General features: G+C 35.3%; 1 long non-coding RNA gene across 1 annotated transcript; it reads left to right on the plus strand.

Annotated features, from left to right (window-relative positions):
• Window positions 1–6,582: 6,582 nt before the first annotated feature.
• On the plus strand, window positions 6,583–7,038 carry LOC131625130 (uncharacterized). Its single transcript, XR_009290745.1, has 3 exons — window positions 6,583–6,683; window positions 6,765–6,863; window positions 7,015–7,038. It is a non-coding gene; the product is annotated as an uncharacterized LOC131625130 (long non-coding RNA).
• The last annotated feature ends 1,280 nt before the right edge of the window (window positions 7,039–8,318 follow it).

Consider the following 8,318-nt stretch of genomic DNA (forward strand, 5'->3'; position numbering starts at 1 on the left):
TCTTCAGTAAGTCTTCTCCTTAGTAGAGTCTAGATTCCACATCTGGAATTTCCTCAGCAAGGTCAACCTTAATCTTGGGCTTTAAACAAGAAGTATCAATCTTTCATTTCATAAAAATTCCCTGGAAAGGGTTATCTTCCAATCAATCAATCATTCCTTCATAAATAAAAAATTCCCTAGAAAGGGTTAGCTTCCAATCAATCAATCATTCCTTCATAAATCAAAAATTCCCTGGAAAGGGTAAGCTTCCAATTAATCAATCATTCCTTCATAAATCAAAAATTCCCTGGAAAGGGTTAGCTTCCAATCAATCAATCATTCTTTCATAAATAAAAAATCCCCTGAAAAGGGTTAGCCTCCATCATCCATCATTCAAACCTTCAAAGCCCCCTGGTAGAGTCAACCCTGGGTCAGTCTCAATCACTCAATAAATCAATATCCCCAGTAAGGTCAATCTTCAAATCAGGGCTTTCATCCATCAACCCCGGCTTAATAAAAGCAAGTTCTCCAGTAGGGTCAACATTAAATCTCGGCACAACAGAGTAACTATCAAGAGTAGCCACAACCTTGGGCTTTGTACAAGGCAGATAATAGAGTCTCCAAAGTGAGTCTTCTCCCCACTGAGTCTGCCACAACCTTGGGCTTTGTACAAGGCGGGAAACAATGTCTCCTTAGCTAGAGTCAGCCATAATTCTTTCAAATGAAACAAACACTCTCCAGTTAGAGTCAGCCACAATTCTGGGCTTCATACAGAACACAAATTTCTTCAGTTATAAGCCAAACCCCGGTGGAGTCATCTTCCAGGATCAATCAAAACTCTTTTAAGCCTCGAGCTTGGGCCTCATACAAGCCAGTCAAATTCAAATCTTTCATACAGTAGATAAACATGATTTATTTCTACGAAGAGATATTTCTCCTATTTCACCACATTCAAAAATACAAACATTTTCATTTCAATTTCAAAACATTCTCCCATTTAGGATTTTGAAAGGCATGCTCTGAGGAATACACACCCAGACTTGTTTCCTTTCCCTATACTGGTTGAGAATCGTTCTTTCATTCAAGAGACTACGACTGACATACTTACACACACACACAAGTAAGGTCCTTCTCTTATGAAACGAAACCCGCTTTTCTGTCACTTCAAATGTTTGTGGTGGAATAGTAGAAATACCTCTCTGTAAAGATGACTTCATGTCTCTTTCCTGTAAACAGAGATTTAATTCAAACTTCAACCTTGAGTTCAAGCAAGGCACCTAAAATCAATTCATTTCCCTAATTAGTTCCTCGAACTACAAAAAAACTCTGACTTCCATTAGGGATATGTAGGCATGAGATTCACAAGGAATCTCAGTGAGCTAATCAAAAACCAAAAACAGTCAATTCATTTGTCTTTCAATTCAATTCAATTCTTTCTCCTAACACAAAGGAGAAACTTTCCCATTCAAATAGCAAACACAAACACATAGACATAGAGAAGATTCCCGTAGAGTACTACGGATATGTAGGGTGCTTAAAACCTTCCCTACGTATAATCGACCTCCCGGACTCCAAAACATATGATTAGGTGAAATCCCCACAGCTAGAAAACTCTTAGGGTTTATTTGAGATCTTTTTCCCCTTCCTCCTTGTAGGATAATTAAAAATTTTGTGTGCTATCTGTAGTGGTAAAAAATACTCGATGTGTTCACACACTCGAAATACAACAGAGTCGCCACCAAATTTTATTTATTCCAAAGGAATGGGAAAATATCGATAAAACCCATGAATAAAAAGGAAATGGATAAGATGGTCATCGCAGCCAAATTTGGGTTCAGGAGTCGGTTAAGCAAGGGGAAGGTATTAGCACCCCTCACCTCCATCGTACTCGATGGGACCCATTTAGTTAGTTTCGTGTTTGAGTGTTAGCGTGATATTTACTTGCATTCTTTATTAAGTTAGAAGAAAGAAAGGAACAAAATATGGTTTTTTTATTTATTGTGCTCGCCAAGACGTTTGTATCTTGTGCCTACGTATTCCCTCGTGCAATGGGATAGTCAGAGCAATCGTAGTTCGGGCGAAGAACCACGAAAGTTAGTTAGTTGATTTTAGCGAGAGGTACTCGATCGCATTTAAATGGAGACGATACTACGCGCACAAGAATGAATGACTAAATCAAGAGTAAGACGAGATTTTGGCCATCATCGCATTCGAGTGGAAGATATTCGATCTTCACATGTGGAAATATGTTCGCATATGAAATTGACTAAGGGTCTCGTTTATGAAAAGAGATTTATAATGGTAAGAGGATGTTTGTGGACGTTTAGCAAAGGATTGAGCATAGGTGTTCACCTAGTGCGTCTTTACCCAAGGTATTCAACAGGAGAGAGTCCAATTGTCACTTGTTATCCAAGTTAATAAAAGAGGGTGTTTGCGGAAGTTTAGCAAAGGATTGAGCATAGGTGTTCACCTAGTGCGTCTTTACCCAAGGTATTCAACAGGAGCGAGTCCCATTGTCACTTGTTGTCCTAGTTTAATTAATTTATTCTGATTCAAAGGATCAAGGTATTCAAGAGGTGTTCACCCCTTGTCACTTGGTCTCTTGATTTGATTAATGTGTTTTAATTCAAAAGATCAAGGTATTCAAGAAGTGTTCACCCCTTGTCACTTGGTCTATTGGTTTGATTAATGTGTTTTAATTCAAAAGATCAAGGTATTCAAGAAGTGTTCACCCCTTGTCACTTGATCTCTTGGTTTGATTAATGAAGATTCTTTTAATGTTTGATTCAAAGGATTGAAGGTATTCAAGAGGTGTCCACCCCTTGTCACTCGATCTTTCGGGTTGATTTAAGAAAAAGGTTTTTAAAAGGGAGAAGCTCGACGTTGGATCGAGATATTATTTGTAACGACTTGGCGTTGGACCAAGGTTTATTGACTTTTGAATTGAGATTAATCTAATATTTTTTTGGCGTTTTAATACAAGAAGCAAAATCTAACAAACCTACATAATAAAAATATTTTTTTTTGTGTTTTGTTATATCATAAAAATAAAATTAAAACTATACAATATTAATATATTTTTTTGTATTTTTAATTAAACAAACAATATCATAGTTATAATAATAATAATAAAATACAATTAAAACAAACAACAATAAAAATGGGCTTAAAAAAAGCAAAGTAGTGGTGTGCTGAAGAGAAATGGGGCACTGGGCCTGAGTTGCAGAAAGGCCCAAGATGGTTGACAATAAAACAAAAACGATGGACTTGGGCCGGGTCAGGTTGACCCAGGATTCATGCCAACTTCTAAACACATAGCGGGTTGAAAAACCCTAAAGAGCCAAAACGACTCTCTTCTCTGAGAAAAAAAACACATTCTCTTCCTCTCAGTTCTCTCTCGATCTCTCGCACTCTCAACCTCGTCTCTCACGTTCGCGAATCAACAAAGAAGGAATCGTTCCTCACATCTCTATCAATCTCGTTCTCTCTCGCGGTCATCTCTCCGCGTGTGTCATTGTTTTGAAAATGAGATGTTGTTGCCGAGGGTTTGAGGATTTAGGTAGTGGTTTGAGAGTTTGTATGGGCAAGGATTATATGTTGTTGAAGTGCTGTGATTTTTGCGGTTTATGGAGGTTCAAGTGTGAGGTGAGTTGAGAGTGTTTCTGGGGAAGAAATTGGCAGTGTATTGTTAAGGATTTTGAGGGTGATTTGAAGGTTGTGTGGGATATTGAAGCCTGCTTTTGAACAGAAGTTTGAGAGTAATATTGATGGAGGTTTCTGAGTTGGTTCTTTGAGTTTTGTGGCTCAGATTGTGTGGAGGTTTTGCTCTCAGTGTTCGTGGCCCCCTCTTTGCTGTATATGAACTCTTCTTTTATAGGTGAAGAGTAGTGGAAATTGGTGGGAAATTTTGTGAATTTTGAAATTATATGGAAGCTACTTCATGCCCTTTTCTTTGTGCAGGTTTGGTAGGAACATTTTGGTGAAAATTTTGGAATCCGTATGCAGGTTGGTGGAGCAAAGTATCAGGGCACTATGCCAAATTTGTCTTTTAGCAGCACCCCTACGAAAGCGCTTTTAGAAAAAAGCGCTGGTAAAGGTTTCTCTAAAAACAAAATTTAAAAACACGCAAAAAAGCGCTCTTATAGGGGGTTTACGAAAGCGCTTTCAAAAAGCGCTAGTAAAGGCATGGGTACGAAAGCGCTTTTCAAAAGCGCTCTTATAGGGGGGTTATGAAAGCGCTTTCAGAAGCGCTGCTATAGGTGTAAGGCTACGAAAGCGCTTTTGTTCTAAAAAGCGCTGGTAAAGGCCTAGGTACGAAGGCGTTTTCCAAAAGCACTGTCATAGCTTCCCATTAATTTTAAAAAATAAAAGTAACAAATCCCTAATTCTCAGAATCTCATTATTATTTCCCTCTTCTATTTTCTAAACGCCGCGACTGCAACTTCTCCTCCTCCCTTCGACGGCGACTGCAACTTCCTCCACCCTCCTACGACGACTTCCTCCTCCCTCCGACTGCTGCTTCCTCTGACTGTTACTCTCGTCGGAGTTCTCTGTTTCCTCTTCCACGAGCCGCCGTACGTCTTCCGAATCCAGGTAACTTTCCTTTTCATTTTATTATAATATTGGTGATTGATGATAATATTGGTGATTCATGATAATAGTTAATTGAAGAAATAAATGTTGAATCAATGGTATAAGGTTTTGCTATCAAACTTGAAACATTCTCCCTCAGTTTTATAAATATTTGATTTATTAGAGAATAATGAAAATCTAAATTTTTTGGCAGCATGATAACTATACATCACTGTTAGCTAAAAAAGAACACTAGTGCCTAAGGATGAATTTCTTTCCTGCCTAAGAAGAATTCTCTTCTCAAAGCTCTTTTTACACCGAGATTACATTAACAATTCAACATAGCATAGAATGCAGAGTCTTTTTTTTCTTTTTATTATAAATGTCATTCAAATAAAATATTATAGTTTGTGGAAAATTTACACAGCGAAATTTCTGCTTTAAGTTATGGTTGAGGGAGCATTGTGGCATTTGGGGTTAATGCGGTTTACGGTTTGATTCTATGTGTCAATCTCTTGTTTGTAAGAAACATTAGTATTGGTGTGCCTTTAAAGATGTGCTGGGATCTAATGAAGAATTATTTGCAGTCATAGAAAGCATTGTGATATGATGATTGTAAAGCTTTATTATATCTTGAATGATTTGCATATATCTTAAATGATATATATTAGGCATTGTATACAAATAATATATATTAGGCAGCCATTGTATTGAAACCTCTAACCTGTAAATTGGCAGCCATTGTATCTAATGAAAACATATATTAGGCATTGTATACAAATAATATATATTAAGCAGCCAATGTATTGAAACCTCTAACATGTAAATTCACAGCCATTGTATCTAATGAAAACATTACCAAACAAATGTTGTCATTTTCAGGAGATAGATGTTGTCATTTTCAGGAGTTAATAATCCAAGACTTATTCTTTCTGTAGGATTTTAATATGGACCATACTTTTGGGCAGTTACCATTACCAAACAAATGATGAAAAATGAACATTCTCATTAAGTTAGGACCATGTTTTTTAAATTTGTAGTAATATTAGATGCACCTGTACGTCTTCCAAATCCGAGTTAAATTTGTTGTTTAGTCTATTGTTTTTTGCGACATGTCGACAAACTTTAACTTAGCGGACATGTCGTTTGCCACTCCTAACTAAATCTAAAAATTAATCTATGAGAAGTGTACTAATGATATCACATTTTTCTTAAAATGATTAATTTTTATGCTTGTATTCAGTAATATTATGTGAGCAACAATGAGATGGTAGAGCCACCATACAATTAGATTTTGTCTTGATGGTTACTAACTTTGTGAATTTGCTATAGGGGTAACTTGTGTAGAGTGAAAGTTTGATCGTTTCCCGGCCTAGTTCGACGTTTGGCGTTTTCTTGAGTTCGGTAACATCCGAGGTAAATTTCTTTCTCAAATTATTGGTATTATGATGAATTTTTCTGAAATTGTGTGATTATATATGTTGCGTTTTATTGCTCCGGATTCATTCCGTTTATACTTTGCGTTTTAACAGAAACGCATTATACTGACATTATGATGTGTTATAATATGATCACATGCACCTACTTTTTGTAACCACTTGATTTTAATATTTTGTTTAATGGTAAACTACAAACATAAGCGAAGCTCCTTGATATCTCATTAGTTTTATGTGTTTAGAGAGTTAATATAGGATACGAAATTCCAAGATAATAAGTTGCTCTTCTATTTTTCATGCACTATCAATTTCTTGGCTATGAAGTCAATGATTGATACGTAAGTGGAATCGTTCTAAATATTCGTGTATATTTATATATTTAATTATTTGTGATATTGATCTAAATATATGCTTTTATATTTTTGTTAGATCAATACAAGTGTTCCGAAGTCAACGAGACGCACAGGTATCCCGGACTAAATCAAACAACATTACTTGGATCAAAGTGCAGGTACATTATTTTTCACAATTTTGCTTATAATATTTATGCTACTTGATAAAACAAGACAACTATAAAATCTTATTTGTTTTTCAATGTAGTGTCCGATACAGCGAAACAGTTCAGATTGCGGATACTATGTTTTGAGGTTTATGAAAGAAATCATTCAAGCGAATCAATTAGAGATTCCAATCACGGTATGAATTTATAACTTAAGATAATTTCTTATAATTTATTACATTTAACTAAATCATTCATATTATTTTTTTGTTCTGTAGTACTTTGACGACTTCTATGCTGCTTCTTACACGAGACTTAAGTTGGAAGAAATCAAAGAGGATTTGTGTCAATTTTATATTCAGCAACTATTCATATAGGTATGAATACATTATTGTGTGAACAGTTTTATGAATACATTATTTTGATAATGACTTTGTGTTTGAGTTTCTTTGGTGGATGTTGGTTCATGTTTGTTTTTGTTGTTGTTGAGCCTTTAATTGACCGTGTTGTTCTGTTCATACTTTGCAGGACCAGGCCGGGAAACGATCAAACTTTTGAAGTATAATATTATAGTACTCTAGGTGGTTACTAACTTTGTTCATACTGTTGCCAATATTTGAAGTATAATATTGTTGATGTTACTGATTTAGTTTGTTTGACATGAGTTAGTTACATGTGAATTGAACTATAATGATGTATATATATAATTTTGGATATTATAATGGTATTATATAAATTAGTATATATATATATATATATTGTCCTACCTATGGTTGAAAATAGATCACAGGTCGAAAATATATTACAGTTCGAAAAATATTACAGGTTGAAAATATATTACAGGTCAAAAATATTACAGGTCGAACTGGGAGGCTTAAATTACAGGTTGCACTTTAAAATACCTCATTTAGAAACGACAACGCTTTTAAAAAACGCTCTTAAAGGGCTACCTACTTAAGCGCTTTATTTTTAAAAGCGCTGCCTAAGATTAAAAAAAAGCATAAAAAATTAAAAAAAAAAAAAACGCAACCTACGAAAGCGCTTTTGGAAAAGCGCTCTTATAGGGGTGGCTACCAGAGCGCTTTCTGGAAAAAGCGCTCTTATAGGGAGGGCTACCAGCTGTTTACGGTGATTTCCGGTAAACAACCGCTAGTCCTCCAAACTATAATAAATATGATTTGGTTACTCGCAGGATCGACTAGATTGATCCTAGGACACATAGTCAATTAGATTGTTATCAATATTCTTTAGAACCATGTTCATGATTCGTTGTCTTCGACAAATGTTATTCGATTAAAAACATACACTTTTTAGTGATGACTTGATTATATGTGATTATGGCTTTAAAATGTAGACAACGCATATAACATAACATGCAATTCTGTTAAAAAGAATCTTAAAACATAAAACTGTTAAAGATCTTGAAAGTAAGTAACATGAAGATAAATAACATGAAAGTAAATAACATGAAAGTTAAAGATACAGTAATGTAAATGATAAGAAGTAAATAGAATGCAAGAATTTAAAGATATTCGAAGACGAAAAGCAATAAAAGATAATACTCATGTATTAAGATGGTGGTGTCATACGTACATTTTCTCAGCGAACTCGTTCTCGTTAACGCTTGATACTTGAGTAAATATGTGAGTGATTTGTACAAAATGAACACACGGAATTCTATCATGAAAACTCCTATTTATACTAGTTTCGACCATAACGGCCCTACGCTAATCTGCTGCCACGTTTCTCATAAGAACTTCCAGCGATGACATCTGTGAATAAGCAGTTACGTGACTATCTTCGAATTTCAAATCTTCCCGCCTGAGTCCATC

Source organism: Vicia villosa, unplaced genomic scaffold (assembly GCF_029867415.1).
Source record: "Vicia villosa cultivar HV-30 ecotype Madison, WI unplaced genomic scaffold, Vvil1.0 ctg.000189F_1_1, whole genome shotgun sequence".
Classification (NCBI taxonomy): Eukaryota; Viridiplantae; Streptophyta; class Magnoliopsida; order Fabales; family Fabaceae; genus Vicia; species Vicia villosa.